We start from the raw sequence: 23,858 nt of genomic DNA, 5'->3' as shown, positions 1-23,858 counted from the left end.
TGATAGCACCTCCGAGATAACGCCTCCGACACAGCCAGGCAACACCACACTGTAAAGGTATTACTGCTGCCTGTATACACTCTTACATAGTCTCATGACATGCTGACTTGGCATTTAGGGAACTGAGAAGAACTTTATAATTGATGGGAAATTCATTTGCTGTTATGTTCGTGTTGAATATAGTATACGATAAAGATCGCCTTTGGCAAGTTTTTGTAAATCAGTATTGAATAAGCATGCATAATAGGAATACATAAAAGGTTGTTTGCTTATTAAAATGTCAAGGGTTTGTCATAGGGGATATGAATAAACCGTTAAGAAACAGTTTTCAAGTGTGTTTGCATTTTTTATGTATGTTTTTTTCAGTCTTCATATTGTTGCTTGTATGTCAGAAATGTTAGAAATGTGTTGTTAAAAACATACAGAAGTAATTTGATTCATTTGAACCTTATAAAACTCTGAAAATACGGGGTATGATTGGTCTTCAGCAACCCATGCTAACCGTTAAAGGCGACTATGCTTGTCATAAGAGGTGAATAATGGGATCAGGTGGTCGGGCTTGCTGATTTGGTTGATGCATGTCATTGTCTCCCAATTGCGTAGAGACCTGTGAAGATCCGGGGTAGAATAGGTCTTCAGCAACCCATACTTTCCGTAAAAGGTGACTATGCTTGTCGTAAGAGGCGACATCGGGATTGGGTGGCCAGGCTCACTGACTTGGTTGATGCATGTTATTGATCCCAATTGCGTTAACCGATGCTCATGATGTCAATCACTGGATTGTCTGGTCCAGACTCAATTATTTACTAACCGCCGTCATATAGCTTGGATATTGCTGAGTGTGGCGTTAAACAATAAATAAATAAACCAAAATAAAACTGTTGTTAAATTGAAAAAGAATAATCTTGGAAATATACTCTTAAAAAAGTTTAGGACCACCTGACTCACCAACCTGTTGCATTTCTCTTCCTATATAGTGAGTGAGTGAGTATGGTTTTATGCCGCTTTTAGCAATATTCCAGCGATATCATGGCGGGGGACACCAGAAATGGGCTTCAAACATTGTACCCATGTCGGGATCGAACCCTGGTCTTCTGTGTGACGAGTGAACGCTTTAACCACTAGGCTACCCGACCACCCCCTTCCTATATAGAGAATGCAAAACAAGATGTTTTGGGGTATTATCAAAACTTTAAAAAGGATGGGTTATAGATAGGATCATATCATGACAGATTAACTAGTAATATGGAATTATCAGTGGTCCTTAACATATTATGAGTGGCATATCTAATTATGAGGCTGGTGAGTGTATAGCTATTAACATTTAGTTTGTTCCACAAATATAAAACTCTATGTGAAATGTTCAGTCAGTCATAAATATCATGTTCTCCAACCTGAGAAACAACAATGGTTCAGTGATTTCTCATTTCATGTTTGATTGGCAGTTGTACATATCTCCTGATCTGTGTCCCAGGCACAGAGGCATGTCCAGACAGAAATCCCTCCTCTGGGATTTGAGATGGTCCCTGAATCTTCTCACCCCAACGAGCTCCTGGAGTACCTGACAACGAACTCGTCAATAGCGCAGGTATTTGGCAGGACTCCCACTGACTGGCCACCACGGACTGGATCCCAGGTGGACCTTCGGACATCTGGACACATGGAATAACAGGACACGTACATTGCATTCTGGATTATGACAGTGGAGTTATAAGGTGAGAAGTTGCTGGCTCTTTAGCCTGTTCATTTCATTTTGGGTAACTGGGAAGGGATATGACACCCAATATATTCATAGACATGCACACCAGGCAATATTATATTGCATGGCTCTTTTGCACATGACTAGAACAACAGGAAAAAAACATGCTTGATTTATGGAAGTTATTAAACTGGATATGGACTTAGATAGCCCAGAGGTGTCATTTTTTCTGGTTTTCCTTTTTATTATGTGTTTAAAATATAAAAAAACCCATCAAATTAAATTTTCAATTCATCTTTACTTTTAGAACTTGTATTTCGTCTCTGTATGAGGATTGAACTGATCCAAAACCACCTGATAAAATATTCTCTTAGCCCCATAAACATCATGGCAGTTGCTCCCTGTCAAGTCCAGCTCTGCGCTAATCTCTGTTTACATTTCCAAAGATAATCCTCTTTCCTCTGAATGGACGTTTACCATACTGACTATTACATCTGACCATGGTCAGCAAAAGCTAAGAATTTTTTCTTCCTGTGTCTGAGATTAAGCCTCCATTGACATTGACTAGGCAATAGGGATCAGCATGCCCCGTGTAGACTGCCCTTACTGATATACTCGTATTCTACCAGGTCTGTTTCATTTGTACAGTGTACAGAAAGTTACCACGGGCATGCAAACTTCCCATTAGTCATGGGTGACTGCTTGTCGATATCAGTCATTTCTTGGGAAGGTCTGTATATTTTGAAGTACGATATACTGGAATTTATTCATGATTTGTTTTTATGACAGGCCCTTGTAGATATATACAGGTTAAAACATACCAGTGGACAAGGCAATGTCTGAGGATCTATACAAGTTCCCTAGCTCTTGTTTCAATAGATATTTGATCTGAGTTCTATTTAGTTCTGGAATGAGTTTGTCTCAGTGTACAATTATTATCATAAATGTTCATGTCTGTCTCACAACTGGAAGAGTTTAATTAAAATAGAGAGGGTGCTACAGAAATTAATTGTTTTACAATGTTGATAAGAAAATTGTGTTTATACAGTAAACTATGGTTATAACAAACTAAAAGGGACCACTAATTTTAGGTTTTTATAGCCGTAGTTCAGAAAGTGGGGATGAAATCCGTGGAACCTTGTCAACTCAAGGTCACCATGACTGTCAATTATAAGTCATTGTTAATTGAATGGGAGTGTGCTGCATGATGATTGGTCAAAAAGCTGTTTGGATCTTGGAAATCTTTTGGGCCTTGATTTGTATTATTTGTTTGGTTGGTTGTTTAACACCGCACATATACGACTGCAGTCTGTAAATAATCACATCTGGACCAGACAATCCAGTGCTAGACATAAGCATCCATCTGCGCAATTGGGATACAATGACATGCATCAACCATGTCAGCGAGCCTGACCACCCGATCCCATTAGTCCCCTTTTATGGCAAGCATTGGTTGCTGAAGACGTATTCTACCCCGGATCTTCACGGGTCTCCCTGTGTATGAATACATTTGATAATCTTTTTTTTCTCAATCACAAATTTGACATTTGGTTTGCAAAATGGATGCAACATTAATGAAATACTAAGTTTGAACAATATTAATCAGAACAACTTCAAAATATATTTTTCTTCCTGATTTTGCTTTCCAAGCATATGATGTCATCCATTGTATTATGTCATTGCATTTATAGTGTGATGTCATTGCATTTATAGTGTGATGTCATTGCATTTATAGTGTGATGTCATAGCATTTATAGTGGGATGTCATTGCATTTATAGTGTGATGTCATTGCATTTATAGTGTGATGTCATTGCATTTATAGTGTGATGTCATTGCATTTATAGTGTGATGTCATAGCATTCCACAGTGATGTCATGTCTGTCTCACAACTGGAAGAGTTTAATCAAAAAAGAGAGAGTGCTACAGAAATTAATTGTTTTACAATGTTGATAAAAAATTGTGTTTATACAGTAAACTATGGTTATAACGAACTAAAAGGGACCACTAATTTTAGGTTGTTATAGCCGTAGTTCGTTATAGGCACATATACACCCTATATATAACAGTTTGTTATATCAGTTTGGTATAAGTGTGTTCATTATAAACATAGTTTACTGTACCATCTTTTCAGAATGAAATTTCAAGGCACCAAATACTCATTACCCACAAATCTGAAAACACATTATGTCTTAATTCAAGAAATTCAGTGTTGTGATATTATTCTCTTTGGATGACGAAGGTACATGGCTTAAATAATATATTGAGTTTATATAGGTTGAGACTATTTATGGAAATGATAACCAAAGGTTTTTCTATTCTTTAAAACATGTTTCATGTCATTTGCATGCATATTTATCTCACAAAGAATATACTCAGTTCCATTCTGTGTGTGATCAGGATAGGGCTAGAAAAGGTATGGTGATATATAACATATTGCATCGAAACATTTGGTTATATAGCTTATCACATCTACACATCAACCCAAACATTAATAAGTACATAAATATTAAATACCAAAGTCAGAGTTATTTTTGTTATAACCATGTCGAATGTCAACAAATTTGATATGAAATGGTTTTTGATGTATATTTGAAAAAAGCTACACATTTTATCATGTAGGTGAATTACTGAATGGCTCCCAGCTTCCTTTATGTGAAGGTCTTGCAATTCATATAGCTCACGCGTTCCCGTTTACTGGTAAAAACCAATTTTTTACCGGTAAAATTGGGCTTGGACTGGTAATTCATGTGACTGCCAGTCCCTGTGGACCGGCAAATAGAGTACATGTACCTTATTAATTCTTGTTGTTGAACAAAACATCGGCAATATTCATATAAGTATATTTTTCAAATGAAGTCAAGTTGTCTGTTACCTTCAGGGATTCCCCTTGTCTATTTTTAGTGCAAGGAAATAATATTTTGTTTTGGTTCAAGGTTAGATATATATTTGAAGCGACTTAGTCTTGAAAAATACACACAAAAAAGAGAAAATTGTGACTGAACTTTGTGTGAATGACATGTAGATTTAACTAAGTTACTTCAGGGATGATGTCATGTTGAATGAATTAAAACCAGATAATTTTAATGCGTTTTTTTAATTTTTGAAAGTTGGGACTGACAAAATTTAGGAGGGGACTGGTAATTTTTAGTGTTGCCAGTCTGAACTGGTAGTTTCAAAAGCCAGCTGGAACACTGATCTCACGTGTCTAACATGTAATGATATTTTAGAAATGAACTCTTCTATGCCGGTGCCATTATGGTTAAACAATGCCCAAATGTTCTTTGTGTAATGGTATATGGGTGAGCTATTGCTCCATATCATTTCTCAGGTTGTGGATTTCAATCATTTTTTGGTTTCATGCCCAAAACATGTAATCTGTGATCAGTGTACTCTAGGCTGTGCCATGGACTCATAACTCAACACCCTTGTTCATTTCTCTCTGTGTATGGATGCATTCATAGCAGATGTAGATTGCACTGTGCTCAGCTGTCGCTCCTGTGATTTATGCAACTGATGTCTCGTTTCCTGATGTAGATATCGTGTGTTGAGCTTGTTGAGGAATGATTGGGAAGAATCAATCAATCCATTAATCAATTAAATGTCCACTGGATATTCAGTGTGATTTTACCAACACTTTTATCTTTGCTGATACTGTTGACTATATTTAAGTGCCAAATATCCAAATTATTCTTGATGGTCTGCTAATAACTGACAAAAACCTTTGTGTATTGACCACTTTATTCTACAGCTGTGGTGTTGTGCACTTACAATATGCTACTGGTATAGTGTTGTGCACTTACAGTATGCTACAGCTATGGTGTAGTATTACCGTATGCTACAGCTGTGGTGTAGTATTACCTTATGCTACAGCTGTGGTGTAGTATTACAGTATGCTACAGCTGTGGTGTAGTATTACCGTATGCTACAGCTGTGGTGTAGTATTACCGTATGCTACAGCTGTGGTGTAGTATTACAGTATGCTACAGCTGTGGTGTAGTATTACAGTATGCTACAGCTGTGGTGTAGTATTACAGTATGCTACAGCTGTGGTGTAGTATTACCGTATGCTACAGCTGTGGTGTAGTATTACCGTATGCTACAGCTGTGGTGTAGTATTACAGTATGCTACAGCTGTGGTGTAGTATTACAGTATCAAGTGAGGGGAGGTGTACAAGGTGGGATGGGTGGGGGTACCAAGTGAGGGAAGGTGTACAAGGTGGGGTGGGTTGGGGTATCAAGTGAGGGAAGCTGTACAAGGTGGGGTGGGTGGGGGTACCAAGTGAGGGAAGGTGTACAAGGTGGGGTGGGTGGGGGTATCAAGTGAGGGAAGCTGTACAAGGTGGGGTGTGTGGGGGTATCAAGTGAGGGGAGGTGTACAAGGTGGGGTGGGTGGGGGTATCAAGTGAGGGAAGGTGTACAAGGTGGGGTGGGTGGGGGTATCAAGTGAGGGGAGGTGTACAAGTTGGGGTGGGTGGGGGTATCAAGTGTGGGGAGGTGTACAAGGTGGGGTTTGTGGGGGTATCAAGTGAGGGGAGGTGTACAAGGTGGGGTGGGTGGGGGTATCAGGTGAGGGGAGGTGTACAAGGTGGGGTGGGTGGGGGTATCAAGTGAGGGGAGGTGTACAAGGTGGGGTGGGTGGGGGTATCAAGTGCGGGGAGGTGTACAAGGTGGGGTGGGTGGGGGTACCAAGTGAGGGGAGGTGTACAAGGTGGGGTGGGTGGGGGTATCAAGTGAGGGGAGGTGTACAAGGTGGGGTGGGTGGGGGTATCAAGTGAGGGGAGGTGTACAAGGTGGGGTTGGTGGGGGTATCAAGTGAGGGGAGGTGTACAAGGTGGGGTGGGTGGGGGTATCAAGTGAGGGGAGGTGTACAAGGTGGGGTGGGTGGGGGTATCAAGTGAGGGGAGGTGTACAAGGTGGGGTGGGTGGGGGTATCAAGTGCGGGGAGGTGTACAAGGTGGGGTGGGTGGGGGTACCAAGTGAGGGGAGGTGTACAAGGTTGGGTGGGTGGGGGTGTCAAGTGAGGGGAGGTGTACAAGGTGGGGTTGGTGGGGGTATCAAGTGAGGGGAGTTGTGGTTTAGGTGGGGTGGGGGTTGAGGTGTGGGCGTGTGTACAAAGTGAGGGGTGAGGTGCCAAGTGAGGAGGGAACGGTACAGAGTGAGAGATGAGGTGCCAAGTGTGTGGGTGGGATATGTGGGGGTGAAGGGTACAAAGTGAGATTGGGGGTGGGGGGTACCAAGTGATGTGAGAGGTATAAAGTAAGGGGTGAAGTGCCAAGTGGGATGTGTGTTTTAGGGATAGGGATGTGTGTTGAGGGGAGGTACCAAGTGAGAGGAGAGGTTACAAAGTGAGGGGGGAGTACCACATGAGGATAGGGGTACAAAGTGAGGGGGGAGTATGTAGGGGTGGGGTGCCACAATGAACATGTGTTTGCACTCAGCCCATCCACCCTCTATCTCTTCAGTGTCCAACTGAAGTCAGCACATTATACACAGTGTACGTCAGTATCATAGAGTCAGTGGCACTATGTATGTACCTCAACCTGACATCCTCGGTTATCCAGGGTATTGTATCTCCCTTCTATTATGATAAATACCCTGGACCCTATGGTGACCATAACAAAAGTGACCCCGCAACCTCAATCACTCCTATCTCTGACCTCGCACAGAATTTCGTTCTCTCATCAGAATAATTTGATTGGACAGTTTTAGCAATATTCCAGCAATATCACGGCGGGGGACACCAGAAATGGGCTTCACACATTGTACCCATGTCGGGAATCGAACCCGGGTCTTCGGTGTGACAAGCAAACGCTTAAACCACCAGGCTACCCGACCGCCCCCTTTCTGAATGAAGCTATGGTAGCAAATGGGCCCAGAGTATACATCGTAATAGAATGAATAGTCAAGGTTGAACTTATTTAATTGGGTTTATGTATGAAGTTCTCACTCACACACTCACTGACTCGCACTCGCTCGCTCACTCACTCACCCGCGCTCGCACGCTCACTCACCCGCGCTCACACGCTCACTCACCTGCTCAACCACCCACCCACCAATTCACTCACTCACGCAACCACTCAACCATCCATTCACTCACCCACCCACCCACTCAATCTCTCACTCTATTGTTTGTTCTTTCAATTCTGTCATGTCAGAGATCATACAACATTCACCCCATTAATGTATTGTATACTCAACTAACACATGCCCTGCCTATTGTGGGGCCACACAAGGCCAGCACCATACAGCATGTGGGATACTACAAAACCTGGTAGTAATGGCTGCTGTCGGTGCTATGTTATCTGGTGGACTGTTTGTATCAAAGGGCAGTGGTAACAAAGATCTGTCTAAGGTTAATTTACGATCTCCTGGGAATGTAGTGGCTCGTGTGTGTGTCGGAGCTGGTATACAACAGCATAGCTTTTCTGATACTATATATCTACAGTGGTCAGTTGGGACACTACATAGGGTAATTAATAGTCCTGGGCCCTGTTTCACAAAACGATCTTACCACTAAGACGACCTTAATTCCGAATTCACTAACATTGACCTAGGGCAGTCATTGAGCTAAGATGGCTTGTGAAATTTAGAGAGCTATAGCCTGTTCCACATAATGATCCAAGATGAGTGAGTAAGGTTTAACGCTGCTTTTAACAGTATTCCAGTTATATCGCGACGTGTCAGCTTAATGTGGGAGGAAAGCCCAAAGTGATGCAGGTCTGAGACGTTTACCACTTCGGTGAAACCCACGAGCACGGGTATGGTGCTGACAAACCTAGAAACATATTCGGGGCGAACCGGGATTTCAAACCCACGATCATAGGTTTCTGGCGTGCCCAAGGGACGCAACTCTGCACAGCGAATTGCGGCTCCTTAGACGACTGGGCCACCCGTGCCCCCGATGCAAGATGGGCGTAGTCTTTAACACAGTAATAATAGTAATTTAATGAAGCCAGCACAGACCTTGAAACATAATCAGGACACCTCATGTTATGATTAACACACAACTTTGAGGTTTGGGTTGAAAATGTAAAACAACGGGTGGGTCAGGGTAGAAGCCAGCATGAGGTATTACTTTTCAATCAAAACCAATCAGGAATGTTTTAAGTAACTTAATACCATCTAAAAGCAAAAATACCAGAAAGAATAAGAACATATAGGGATACCATATAGTGAAACAACAAAAGTGGTCACTGTATAAAACAAACTGAATGACAGCGGCCGAGTGAAAGACCACATGCAGCATGCACACAACTGAAGTCATGACGTGTAAGATTGAATACCCTTTTATCACCTGCCCCAGTCAAAAATCAACTTTAGATGCATATTTAAAGGATATCATGTATATTTTCATTAATCTTTTGTGATGTAACACTCCACATGTAAGTTAGAAAGTCAAGGGTATTCTCTGAGACTGCCCAGGGCATGGGCTATCAACTAAGTTTGTGGGCTTTCCACTATTTGAAGAAACCCTAAGAACAATAAGATGAGTGAGTGAGTGAATGAGTGAGTATGGTTTTACGCTGCTTTTAGCAATATTCCAGCAATATCACGTCGGGGGACACCAGAAATGGGCTTCACACATTGTACCCATGTCGGGTATCGAACCCGGGTCTTCGGCGTGACGAGCGAACGCTTGAACCACTAGGCTACCCGACCGCCCAACAATAAGATGACCTCACTATAGGTCTATGATGGGGATTTAAAACTTACTTTTTCTGACACATTTAAGGTGCTTTCGACTACTTGACAACCCTATATGCTATGATAATACATTATGAATAATGTCAAAATTCATAGAGTTAGAATATTGTTAGATGTCTGTTTTAGATGACCTTTGAATAATCCTGACCAAAACCTTTCATCTAAAATAAAGTATATGCCAAGTCTAATGATACTGCAAGAATACTCTGTGTGACAAAGCCTTTTAGATTCAATCCTAGCTCGGAATCGCATTATTGATATGCCAGAAATCAGTGACTTCTCTACTTTCCCCTACCGAGACCTACACGGACATTTCAGTCAATATACAAGGCCATAAATACTGCGACTCCACCTTGAGGTTTCGTATTGTCATTTATTGATGAGTGAGTGGACCCTCAAGCCCCCCCGGATTGCCCAATGTCTGATATATGGTCCAGATAAAGGGAGATGGTATGTTCAGCTATGGACAAGCTATATGCAAACTATGTACAAGCAATGTACGAGCTGTGTACAGACCATGTCAGGTTAAGGGCTTGTACATTTCACCGAGGACTTGGTCAATTACTCCCTGAAATCAACATGATAAGTAAATATGTAGATTTCAAAGGAGGAAATTTAAGTGTGTTCAGCTTGTTCGACAGGTTATCGGTTTGTGTTAAGTTGACAGTCAGTGTAAATATTTGTGGTAATACTTTTGTTGAGGATTTTGTACATGGTTGTAGTTAGCTGCTAGTATATGCAAATGTGAGTGAGTGAGTGAATATGGTTTTGTGCCGCTTTTAGCAATATTCCAGCAATATCTAGGCGGGGGACACCAGAAATGGGCTTCACACATTGTACTCATGTCAGGAATCGAACCTGGGTCTTCGGCATGACGAGCGAATGCTTTAACCACTAGGCTACCCGACCGCCCCTACATGCAGATGTATTCTTCCATACAGGGGCGGTGGGGTAACCTTGTGGTTAAAGTGTTCACTCATCACACCGAAGGCCCGGGTTTGATTCCTTTCTTGGGTACAGTGTGAGAAGCCCATTGCTGGAGTATTGCTAAAAGCGGTGTAAAGCTATACTCTCGCACTCATCAATACAGTGGCAGAGTTTGCTTGTTCATGCCTGAGGTTGTGTGTTTGTTGTATTTTTAAGTTCTAATATCTGAGGGATTTTTTAGGAAATATTTTTGTTTGCATGATATATTGTGTCTGATTCTATTTATTTTACATTATGTGTCATAAAAGCATGTTGATGTCACAAGTAGTGCAGAAATAGAGTCTAGTCTAGCACGGCCACTAGTCAGCTAGTCAGAGACGTGTAACAATCTTTTATAGAAAAACAATTAATTCCCATGTTGAACTGCAACTTTTACATAATGAGGACCAGCATTGTTAATTTCTTCAGTGTAGTTGACCGATTCCACAGCCGAAAAATGCAAAATTCTCTGTATGTTCTGCACAAAAAGTGATTTTCTGCAAGATGGGTACATGTCTGCTTCAAAAGTACAATTCTGAAAAATATTCTGCAACCGTGGACTCACGGAATACAGCGGGGAGTGACCTATCTATATATCTGTCACCATTGGCAGAGTAAAGGGAAGTGTATTACATATATTATACTGATATATTTCAGGGGGCTATTATTAAAATGTTCAAAATACACATTGAGTTATTAAAAACAAGAATTGGAGAAACCTAACGAACATGGTCCACTGGGTGTGTGTTGTGCTGACTTGTGATCTGACACACGACACTGTGTGATCAGCAGGGGGTGGTAGCACCACCATAACAGGTGTTGCAATAAACGCCTGCAGGGAACTTAATGGTAGACAACACACATCTGGGACCACTGTTTTATTGATTCTTTCCTTCTATTCAGAGTTAGGACCCTTTCTAATGAAATGTGGTCCAACTTGTGTATGTCGTGTTGTAAGCAGGTTATTGCCAACCTATTTGAGATTCGTCTTATAACTTTTCTGTGAGATATGTCTGAAGTTTGTCATGGCATAATGGCATAATGTCCTGCGTATTCGTTTCGTAACACATACACATACACCACAAACCACAAACCACACACACTAGACACACCACAAACCACACACACCAGACACACCACAAACCACACACACCAGACACAACACAAACCACACACACCAGACACATCACAAACCACACACACCACACACATCACAAACCACACACACCACACACACCACAAACCACACACACCAGACACATCACAAATCACACACACCAGACACACCACAAACCACACACACCAGACACATCACAAATCACACACACCAGACACACCACAAACCACACACACCAGACACATCACAAATCACACACACCAGACACACCACAAACCACACACACCAGACACATCACAAATCACAGACAACACACAAACCACAAACCACACACAACACACAAACCACACACACCACACACACCACAAACCACACACACCAGGCACATCACAAACCACACACACCACACACACCACAAATCACACACACCAGACACACCACAAATCACACACACCAGACACACCACAAACCACACACACCAGACACACTACAAACCACACACACCAGACACATCACAAATCACAGACAACACACAAACCACAAACCACACACAACACACAAACCACACACACCACAAAGTACACACACCAGACACATCACAAATCACAGACAACACACAAACCACAAACCACAAACCACACACAACACACAAACCACACACACCAGACACACCACAAACCACACACACCAGACACATGACAAACCACACACACGAGACACACTACAAACCACACACACCAGACACACAACAAACCACACACACCAGACACACCACAAACCACACACACCAGACACACCACAAACCACACACACCAGACACATCACAAACCACACACACCAGACACACCACAAACCACACACACCAGACACACAACAAACCACACACACCAGACACACCACAAACCACACACACCAGACACATCACAAACCACACACAACACACAAACCACACACACCAGACACACCACAAACCACACACACCAGACACATCACAAACCACACACACCAGACACACCACAAACCACACACACCAGACAAACCACACACACCAGACACACCACAAACTACACACACCAGACACACCGCAAACCACACACCACAAACCACACACCACAAACCACACACACCAGACACACCAGACACACCACAAACCACACACACCACAAATCACAGACAACACACACACCACAAACCAGACACACCAGACACACCACAAACCACACACACCAGACACATCACAAATCACAGACAACACACAAACCACAAACCACAAACCACACACAACACACAAACCACACACACCAGACACATCACAAACCACACACACCAGACAAACCACAAACCACACACACCAGACACATCACAAACCACACACACCAGACACACCACAAACCACATACATCAGACACATCACAAATCACAGACAACACACTACACACACAAACCACACACAACACAAACCACACACATCACAAACCACACACATCACAAACCACACACACCATGCATACAAATTTATAAGTATTTTGGGAGCAACAACCAGCCATAAGGCTTACAAGCTATAGCAAAATAGTGATAATCATGATAATAATTAAAAAGATGATAATGACAGGATATAACAGATACAACATTAAATGTGTTTTACATTTCATAAATTTCAAAAAGACGCTTGCTTATAAAGCTTGTATTTCAGATTTAAATGATCAACAATTTGTCTTCTATAGTCGCTTACATACAGCGGAATGGTTTAATGTTGTATAAGACTGTACACCTTCCTTGTCAGTGTCATGTTGATTTCGTGGCGATTTCACAGTGATCAGTGAGTGTCTATAGCAGTATATGTGCCTATCAGTGGTGGCCTATATAGGTGAGCCGTGTGGCTCATCACCTCACACGCTGGTCATATATCTGTGTTTCCCGCGGTTTCCCGCTCCACCTCAGCCTGTTCATTCATGCCTGGTTCAGTCCGGCCTCCACGCCCGTCAATCACCTGTCAATCACCTGTCACATACCAGCTGGTTTTGGGCTTGCCTCACAAACTGTTTTCATCACACAATCCGTGTGTTCACTAATTTACCAATTAAGCTGGTTATTGTTAAGCTACTTAAGATGGGGGTCTACATGAGAGCGCCACTCAGCTATGAACAATGGTAAAAGTCTCATGGAGTAGATATGACCATTGCATCAGGCTATGTTTGTTTGTTTGTTTGTTGTATAATGCTCACTCAGCAATATTCTGGCTATATGATAGCGGTCTGGTCAAGTCAATCCAGTGATTGATATCATGAGCATCGATCTACGCAATTGGGATACGATGACATGCATCAGCCAAGTCAGCGAGCCTGACCACCTGATGTTGTTAGTCGCCTCTTACAACAAGCATAGTCACCGTTTACTGCAAGCATGGGTTGCTAAAGACCTATTCTACACTGGATCTTCACAGGTCATATCTGGCTTTGACAAGGTAATGCAAATCAATGTAACTTCGACAAGGCCAGACCAAATTATTTACTTGTTTTAAGGACCCTGCCGATTGATATACATTATAGTTCTAAATTATGAAAGAAAAACACAACTCTTGTTCCCACTGGAAATATAAAAAATACATCTCACCCCGATGTTTTCGTATTTCATGTAAGGGAGGCTACTCAAAATTCAATGACAATTTTTTCTCTTTCTCTTCTTTCCACCCTGCGTCAAGACAGTTTCAAAGAAATTCCAATAAAGAAAGTGATATATTTGATCTGGCCTCATGATGTATTTTCCAGAAATAGGCTGGGTACACATCATGTACATTATGGGCCTTCGTAATAGATTGAGGGCAAGTACCAGTAGGTGAGTGCGAGGGTAGGTTTTTCATTTAATCAGTTATTGTTTTTAAGTGAGTGAGTGGGTGGGTGGGTTTTGAGTGAGTGTTTATGTGTGTGTCGGAGTGAGTTTTTTCAGTGAATTGTCTTTTGGAGTATGTGAGTGGGTGGATAGGTGTTGTTTTGAGTGAGTGAGTGACTTTGGTGTGTTAGCTGAACAGCTGAGACAGAAGATGGTAAGATTTTGTCTGTTATTTGATGTACTGTGTGAGATGGCAGAGACCATATACTGATATTGGTATATGGTCTCTGGAGATGGTAATCGAAATAGACATACAAACAAGATTTCTAAAAACATACTTCTAAGGGTTTTTGTAAAAATTGAAATGAAGAAACATGATAATTGGAATAAAGGACAAAACAAAATGGTATCCATCTGTTACTGATTTTTTGTTAACTGACTTATCAAAATGACGAAAAGGCTTAACTTAATTTATTTACCGGTAATGTAATTTCACATTTGTCGAAATTGTGATTGGTGGATATGTTATATACCCTTTAATATAAATGTAGATTTTGGGACTTGGTAAGGTAGACAGTTGCCACGTGCACTGTGCCAGCATTAAACAGAATAGACGCCAGGCCTCTAATACATGCTCATCCAAATAGACGCCAGGTCAACGGTTTGCCCAAAATAATTCATGTTTAGAACTGGTACTCAGCATCCGATACCTGTCATAAGAGGCGACTAACGGGATCGGGTGGTCAGGCTCGTTGACTTGGTTTGTGCATGTCATCGTATGCCAATTGCGTGGATCGATGCTCATGATGTCAGTCACTGGCAGGGATTTATCTGCACCTGGCCCCAAAGTCTGGAGCAAATGTCATTTAAAATTCCCACATTTGAAAAAAAAATATCCCAATACATGATAATATAGTTATTACTTACGTTATGGATCTGTAGAAGTAACTGATAGTGATAGAGTTACCTGTATGTCACTGATAATAGGACCAAAAGAAGAAGAGGTTTAAGGCTTATCTCACATTATTGCAGTGTTCAAACACCTCCGAATTAGGGAAATATGAGCTTTTAGAAATCCCTATTTGTCTGCCACAGGCACTTGGTTAAGAAAAGATAAATCTGTGCACTGGATTGTCTAATCCAGATTTGATGATTAACAGACCGTCGTCATATAGCTGGAATATTGCTGAGTATGGCGTTAAACTACAAACAAACAAACAAATTGTGTGGATCGATGCTCATGATATCAATCAATGGATGCCCATGCTTGTCGTAAGAAGCGACTAACGGGATTGGGTGGTCAGGCTCTGCTGATTTGGTTGATGCATGTCATCGATCCCAATTGCGTGAATCGATGCTCATGATGTCCATCCCTGGATTGTCTGGTCCAGTCTTCCTTATTTACAGACTGCTGTCATATGGCTGGAATATTGCTGAGTACTGCGTTAAACAACTTACAAACAAAAAATTCAAATGTACACTTAGTAAATCCTTAGTAAATTAGGGCAAATCCTTTAGTAATAAGCGAGGACAACACGGTATTACTGGTATATCGCAATACACTTTTCAAACGATACGTATTTCATTATTTCTTCCGCGTTCCAGTATATTGGGTTAGAGATATATAACAAGTTTTGTTATTATTTGTGTAGTTTAACCTAAACTCAGAAATTCATTCATAAATGATGTTTCCTGTCAAAATTGACAGAACATGGAATCAGTTTTTCTCTCAAAGCGGCAGCGACTGGGCATGCTAATTTTGGCATCATAATATTTACTTTAGTATGTAGAAATTTGAATCTGCATGTACGATCAGTGTCAACCAATGTCAGACACATCAGCTTCCAGCAATACTTATGACAATACATATACAGTCCACTACAATGTTTTTAGCAATACACAGCCCTAGTATAAGCAGACATAACACTATAACTGGTGTATTACCACACAAGGGTTTTTGGTAGAAGAGGTCATGAATAAAGAAAAGGAAAACATATCCCAGTTATATGTCCAGGCTGAGATCGTATGACAATATCAATACAATCTGGTTCAGCTTACAAACCGCTCCAGACAGATTTAATAAATATTCCGAGTTTGAGATGCCCCCTTGCAATGAGTGACCTGTATGGAGCCTCAGAGGGATTCCATGCCAAGCCTATGAAATGTACAATATAATGACGGCTATTATCACAGCCATTGACAACTGACGACCTTGTTCTGCTGTAAGTTGAATTCTATGATGTTGTACTGTCATTTCATCAAATTGTGGAGAATGTAATGAACATTTAAATATTTTATACATAATTGACGGATCATCAAGTTCAGTCCTTTTTTTCTGCTTTATGCAGTACAGTGATTATGTTGAAAACAGGTCAAATTTTCATAGAGATATGAATGGTTATTTCTTGGGTCTTGGGCCTAACTGAAATAAATAGTGAAGAAATCACTCTCAATGATCAGGTATTAAAGGTGCGAGATCAGTATTTCAAGACTTCTTTATCTGTGTTATTCTTCATTTTAATTTTTTTTTCAAGGATTGACATTTTTTATCATGTTTTAAACAAAATGGCATTCCCAAGACAGGTATTGCCAAAAAAAAGATTTATCAGAATGATTGTGAAGTTATCTATCTCTCGACATCATAACAATAGAGGCAGCCACCATTCTCATTTAAGAGTCACAAGGATGTCGCTGTATAAAGCTTGTGAAACGACCTACTCACTCATTTGGGTAGGTGATGGGCAATTCTAGTGGTTGAAGTGTTCACTTGTCTCACGAATACAGTGATTGAGTATTATTCGGAACCGCCCAATTTATCGTACATTTCAAAATGATTTGCATCCTTATTTGCATACATAATCACCCACATATCAGATAACCAGTATATAGACGTCTTCCCGTGGCAAGTGAGTTAACTGACTATTAAAGTCCAGTTTCCACCCTTGCCAAACTAGGCTGGTATTATGGATTTACATTTTGGCTGGACAACGAGTCTATACGTAGTCCGATCAAAATCGCCCAAAGAAATCAAAATCCGGTTCATAAACTGTCGTGCAGATTTTGATTGATTGCAGGATTTGCAATGCATGTACACCACTAACTCGTTGTTAACAGATATTTTCCAAATCTTTTCATGTTTTAAACCAAGGTGCTCACATGATTTGATGCACTTCACGATGTAAGACCCGTTTTATCACAATATAGGTGTTGATTATCGATCAGATCGTCTTGACAGGGCGACCTCAATTGCATATCTATAGCATCCTGAGACCCAAGTTGATCGGATTGGTTTACATGATAATTGTACATTTTTAAACTTATCCTATCTCACACTATGCATTTCTGTTTCTTCTTTCGATTGGACCCGTCCAGTAGAACCCATGCCGTAAAAGGTGATTGGCAACTGGATCATGGTCCATGGATATGTGGTTGTGTATCGTTGAGTAATACACATAGGATCTTGAAGTGTAGATCTTACAGGGGATCTTCTGTTGTGAATATCATTTATGGTTCCGAACAGTGTCTGTTTTCTTCTGAGTCAGTAATATACTTTACTGTATAAATTGACACATTGCAGATAATGAAGGATGTAACATGGAGTTGATGCCTCCATAATGAGGCATTACTTTCTGTCATGGGGCCTGACTGCCATGACTGGACTGTGTTGTCACGGACACATGCAGCCTCTGTGATACTGTACCCTGCAGAACATATAAAGAAAAATGACAGAATGGTCAGGCTTGTATGTTGATTAATGCCACACTCAGCAATATTCAAGCTATATTGACATGGCTCTGTAAATAATCCATTGTGCGTATCAATCTATGCAATGACATGCATCAAACAAGTCAGCAAGTCTCACCACTCGATCCTGTTAGTCGCCTCTTACGTCAAGCAATTTAACAACAATCTACACGTTCTTGATCACTGCACGTTCCTCAAGTTTGTCCATTCTCCAAAGGTCACAGAACCTGCTTTATTACTGACTTGTCACACGAAACAGTTTTCTCAATTTCTTTATATGCCTCTGAGATGACCATAACTCCCATACTTTAACATAGGCTTACGATAGTTTTAGCACACTGATCGCTTTGTGCAAGTTGGCCTGGTGATAATGTGCTCGGAACTTGTGCTATGTGAATATCTTGGACCATGTTGTGCACCTGGTAACCCTTGATAAGCACTAGGTGAAATCACTTGATTGACAGACCTAATCAAGTAGTATACACTTACACATGCAATGCTCAGTTCAATCATTATTGTTTTATGACCATTTTATTAGATAGAAAATGACGTCAAGACTTGGAATGAAAGGGTTGCGACCAGACAGCTTAGCATGATTCTTGCTCAAACAATGCAGATGAACTGGCGGACATCAGGGTTTACCAGATGCAAAATTATTCGTCGACCCACATATTAATTGTGAATGGATGAAAAGAATTTACATTGCAAGTCCTGAGGGTTTCAAAAATGTTCCCTGTTTGAATAAAAAATAATTAGTCAATCAAACTTGTAGATTGCATGATATGTGTAACTGATATTTCTGTTCTGGTTAGAAGTTCATTCAAGGTTGGTATTGTCAGATGTTGATTTTCTTCGATGTAACATTGAAATCCACATCTGTAATAGGCTAAGTATAGGCTTCTGGACTTGACGCTAATTAGACCCTGGGCCAGGTACATACATAGTCCCAGTGACATCCTGTACAGGCTCTGTGATACTGATAGTGTGTACAATATGCTGACTAGGCCAGGTACAGGCTCTGTGATACGATTGTGTGTACAATATGCTGATTAGGCCAGGTACAGGCTCTGTGATACCGATTGTGTGTACAATATGCTGACTAGGCCAGGTACAGGCTCTGTGATACCGATTGTGTGTACAATATGCAGATTAGGCCAGGTACAGGCTCTGTGATACTGATAGTGTGTACAATGTGCTGTCTAGGCCAGGTACAGGCTCTGTGATACTGATAGTGTGTACAATGTTCTGACTAGGCCAGGTACAGGCTCTGTGATACTGATAGTGTGTACAATATGCTGACTAGGCCAGGTACAGGCTCTGTGATACTGATAGTGTGTACAATGTGTTGACTAGGCCAGGTACAGACTCTGTGATACTGATAGTGTGTACAATGTGCTGTCTAGGCCAGGTACAGACTCTGTGATACTGATAGTGTGTACAATGTGCTGTCTAGGCCAGGTACAGACTCTGTGATACTGATTGTGTGTACAATGTGCTGTCTAGGCCAGGTACAGGCTCTGTGATACTGATAGTGTGTACAATGTGTTGACTAGGCCAGGTACAGGCTCTGTGATACCGATATTGTGAACAATATGCTGACTAGGCCAGGTACAGGCTCTGTGATACTGATAGTGTGTACAATGTGTAGACTAGGCAAGGTACAGGCTCTGTGGTACTGATAGTGTGTACAATGTGTAGACTAGGCAAGGTACAGGCTCTGTGGTACTGATAGTGTGTACAATGTGTAGACTAGGCAAGGTACAGGCTCTGTGGTACTGATAGTGTGTACAATGTGCAGACTAGGCCAGGTACAAACTCTGTGATACTGATAGTGTGTACAATGTTCTGTGTAGGCCAGGTACAGGCTATGTGATACTGATAGTGTGTACAATGTTCTGACTAGGCAAGGTACAGACTCTGTGATACTGATAGTGTGTACAATGTTCTGACTAGGCAAGGTACAGGCTCTGTGATACTGATAGTGTGTACAATGTTCTGACTAGGCAAGGTACAGACTCTGTGATACTGATAGTGTGTACAATGTTCTGACTAGGCCAGGTACAGACTCTGTGATACTGATAGTGTGTACAGTGTGTAGACTAGGCCAGGTACAGGCTCTGTGGCACTGATAGTGTGTACAATGTGATGCTTAGGCCAGGTACATGACCAGTCCCAGTGACATCCAGTACAGGCTCTGTGACACTATTAGTGTGTACGGTGTTCTGACTAGGCCAGGTACAGGCTCTGTGGTACTGATAGTGTGTACAATGTGTAGACTAGGCCAGGTACATGACCAGTCCCAGTGACATCCAGTACAGGCTCTGTGACACTATTAGTGTGTACAGTGTTCTGACTAGGCCAGGTGAGAGCTTGTTGGTGTGACAATGAGTGTCTGATACACTGATTGATTGTAAATCAGTGGGCTGAGTATGGGCTTCTATTGATTTGCTTGGCAGAACAGATGGAGGTAGCTTGAAAATTTTATCTTATTGGTAAATTAGTGCGAAACAATGATGTACAATGTCCAACTGTATAACTATACCATGTTGTACAGTACTTAGGTCTGATAATCTTTAATGATTTAGGTTATATCCCAGTCTATAAATCAGATACCACCATAATATAAGTGGAATATTGCTGAGTGCAGCTTTAAACAACAAACAAACAAACAAACAAAGATTGGTCCACCAGCTATATCAAATGTATGTTGAACCATGATTTTGCTGATATATTTATTCAGATCCCTCTCGCGCAAACCGGCTGTTTGGCAATTTCAAGTACTGATCTTACTTCGTGAACATTGCTATATAACGTGCTGCACTTACTACATTATTTGCAGCAAGTGGGGCAATATATTTCACCATGAAGATAAAAAATATGGAAAATGTAAATCAAATACATGAAATTGTAAGAGGGGACAAATGGACCTGGGCCCCGTTCCTCAAAGCGATCTTAGCGCTACAATGATAGTAAGCCTATGTTAAAGTATGGGACTTATGATCACCTTAGTGCTAAGATCGCTTTGAGGAATGGAGCCCTGGTGGTCAGGTTCAGTGACTAAGTTGATGGTGTGTCGACCTGTGAATCCTCTGTAGTTAACCAATATGAGTGAGTGAGTGAGTTTGATTTTACGCCGCTTTTAGCAATATTCCAGCAATATCATGGCGGGGGACACCAGAAATGGGCTTCACATATTGTACCCATGTCAGGAATCGAACCCGGGTTTTCATCGTGGTGAGCGAACGCTTTAACCACTGGGCTACCCGACTGCCCCCTTAACCAATATGATGGCGTCATGCTGTTGTTGTTGCAGACTTGATTCTGTGCCAGGAACTCACTGCCATTCTGAATGTTCATTTTATCCAAGTAAAACTGATGCGACTGTAGGTCATTATGCAAAATAATAGAGAAATTATCTATCAACCATAGGGGCATGGGAGGCCAAGTTGTCAAAGGCGCCGCAATTCGCTATGCAGAGTAGCGTCCCTTGGGCACGCCAGAAACCTATGATTGTGGGTTCAGATTCCGGTTCGCCCTGATTATGTCTCTAGATTTGTCAGCACCATATCCGTGCTTGTGGGTTTCATCAAAGGGGTAAAGGTCTAAGACCTGCATCACTTCGGGCTTTCCTCCCACAACAGGCTGATGGCGCCGTGATATAACTGGAATACTGTTAAAAGCACCATTAAACCAAACTCATTCACTGCCATTCTGAATGTTCATTTTATGCAAGTAAAACTGATGCAACTGTAGGTCATTATGCAAAATTATGGAGAAATTATCAAATCAACCATAACATGGTTTAAGTCAGATATATCTCTTGAATCTCTTGACTAGATATTCAGGTGAGCTACAGTGCCAAGTCACTATTTTTCAACTCCAAGATGTCGCTGTGTTATCTGTGTATGCTCATGTATGAGCTTGTATATAGGTAGCTGTCTCCAACTGTAAATACCTCCAGCTCTCACTAGAAACATGACTTGGGTTTAACTACACGACATCGTATCTTGGTCCGTGGGATCCAGACATCTTGGGCTGGTTATGCTAATCCTGGTGAATCAATCAGGCAAGCAGTGCCTGACTATGAACAAATGTACAGGTGATGGTCAGGCTACGTGTATTTATTTTGTGATTTTTGCCAACCATTTAGCGTTTGTTTATTTTGGGAAGGTGTATATTTAATGTATTTTTATATTTGCTTTATTTGTCCTTTTGTTGTTTGGGGCAGTCAAATATTTTTTTCGGGAAAATAACAAGTGCATAATATATATAAAGTGCATGTTTTGTTCTCTTTATTAGAGATTTGCACTTGCCGGAGACTCGTACATACAATGTATGTAGATATTGTTTAAACCTCAATAGGGATTCCGGGTTAGAATTGGTCCCAGCAACCTATTCTGGTCGTAAAAGCAACTTAACTGGATGTCTCACGAATCATTTCTTAGAAAAGAAGTTTCTTGTGTTGCCATGTCAGAAGACTACATTGGTAGTCTGCAGTATAGACTGTTGGGCCCAGATGCTGTTTGCGATGAGACCATTGTAGTATCCAAGACCCTTTGGCTTGTAAAATCAGGTATGCTGGTGACACTTGCAACTCCTAATATGGAATTGATTAAGAGGTGTGAGACTGGCACACATCACAAATCAACTTCGGGGGGCCATGGTTGGCCCAGTCGTCTAAGGCTCTGCGGTTCGCTGTGCAGAGTTGCATCCCATGGGCATGCCAGAAACCTATGACTGTGGGTTTGAATCCTGGTTTGCCCCAGTTATGATTCTAGGTTTTTCAGCGCCATACCCGTGCTCTTGGGTTTCACCGAAGTGGTAAACGATCACTTTGTGCTTTCCTCACACATTAAGCTGACACGCCACGATATAACTGGAATACTGGTAAAAGCGGTGTTAAACCCAACTCACTCACTCACTCACTCACTCACTCACTCACTCACAAATCGACCCGTGAAGATTCCGGGGTAGAATAGGTCTTCAGCAACCCATACTTGCCGTAAAAGGTGACTATGCTTGTCGTAAAAGGCGACTAATGGGATCGGGTGGTCAGGCTAGCTGACTTGGTTGATACATGTCATCACTCCCAATTGCGTGGATTGATGCTCATGATGTCAATCACTGGATTGTCTGGTCCAGACTCAAGTATTTTACAGACCGCCGTCATATAGCTGGAATATATTGCTGAGTGTAAACAAACAAAACACTCACAAATCAACTTCAAGACCAATGAGTTCTGGTGTCACTTGTGGTCTGCAGAGTGCCTTAACTGGGCTTTTCCCAAGCTCAAGGTTTTACATTTTCAACCAAAACCCCAGAGGTTCTTGATAATGTACACTTGAGGATAGCTCAGTGGGAAAACAGGTTACAAAACTTAACACGATATGTGAGGTTGCAGGTTCGATTCACGTCATGGAATTTTCATGTAAAAGAAAATTGTCACTTTTAACCCAATCATCAAACAGAAAATTTTGTGGTCACGTCAAAAAGCAAGTTTATAAAATGTTAATACCTTGGTATTACAATTGAAATGTAAAACAAGCGGGTTTAGATGTGACCCATTTCAAAACCTAGTTTTTGAAGAGAACTGCTTCAAAACCCGGGCTTGGAAGATAAGCTGGTTACTAGGTTTACCCGAGGTTGTCAGGAACCTAATGCGATATAGGGTAATATGGTGATAGGTATATAACCAGAATTTCAAACTAGGTGCAAAATGGGAAACAGTGGTATATTGTTCAAAACTGGGATTTAAAAAAAATGTTTTGAGGAATTTTAAGCAATAACATGAAACTAAT

General features: G+C 41.3%; 1 protein-coding gene across 14 annotated transcripts in view; it reads left to right on the top strand.

The window, feature by feature from the left end:
• Nucleotides 1-1,519: 1,519 nt before the first annotated feature.
• The window catches only part of LOC124138722 (trichohyalin-like), a 147,268-nt gene continuing 124,929 nt past the window's right edge, over nt 1,520-23,858 (top strand). For 9 of the 14 annotated variants that reach the window (XM_046505557.2, XM_046505552.2, XM_046505550.2 and 6 more), the window contains exon 1: nt 1,527-1,715. The gene's annotated coding sequence lies outside the window, so the exon portion shown is untranslated. Of the gene's footprint in view, nt 1,716-23,858 lie in introns of all 14 variants that reach the window. The other 5 variants (XM_046505547.2, XM_048396185.1, XM_046505553.2 and 2 more) reach the window with 2 other exon arrangements.

Source organism: Haliotis rufescens, unplaced genomic scaffold (assembly GCF_023055435.1).
Source record: "Haliotis rufescens isolate VD_foot unplaced genomic scaffold, xgHalRufe1.0.p SCAF_15, whole genome shotgun sequence".
Taxonomy (NCBI): domain Eukaryota; kingdom Metazoa; phylum Mollusca; class Gastropoda; order Lepetellida; family Haliotidae; genus Haliotis; species Haliotis rufescens.
The sequence above is the reverse complement of the archived record's forward strand: the minus strand, read 5'-3'. Positions and strand labels throughout refer to the sequence as shown.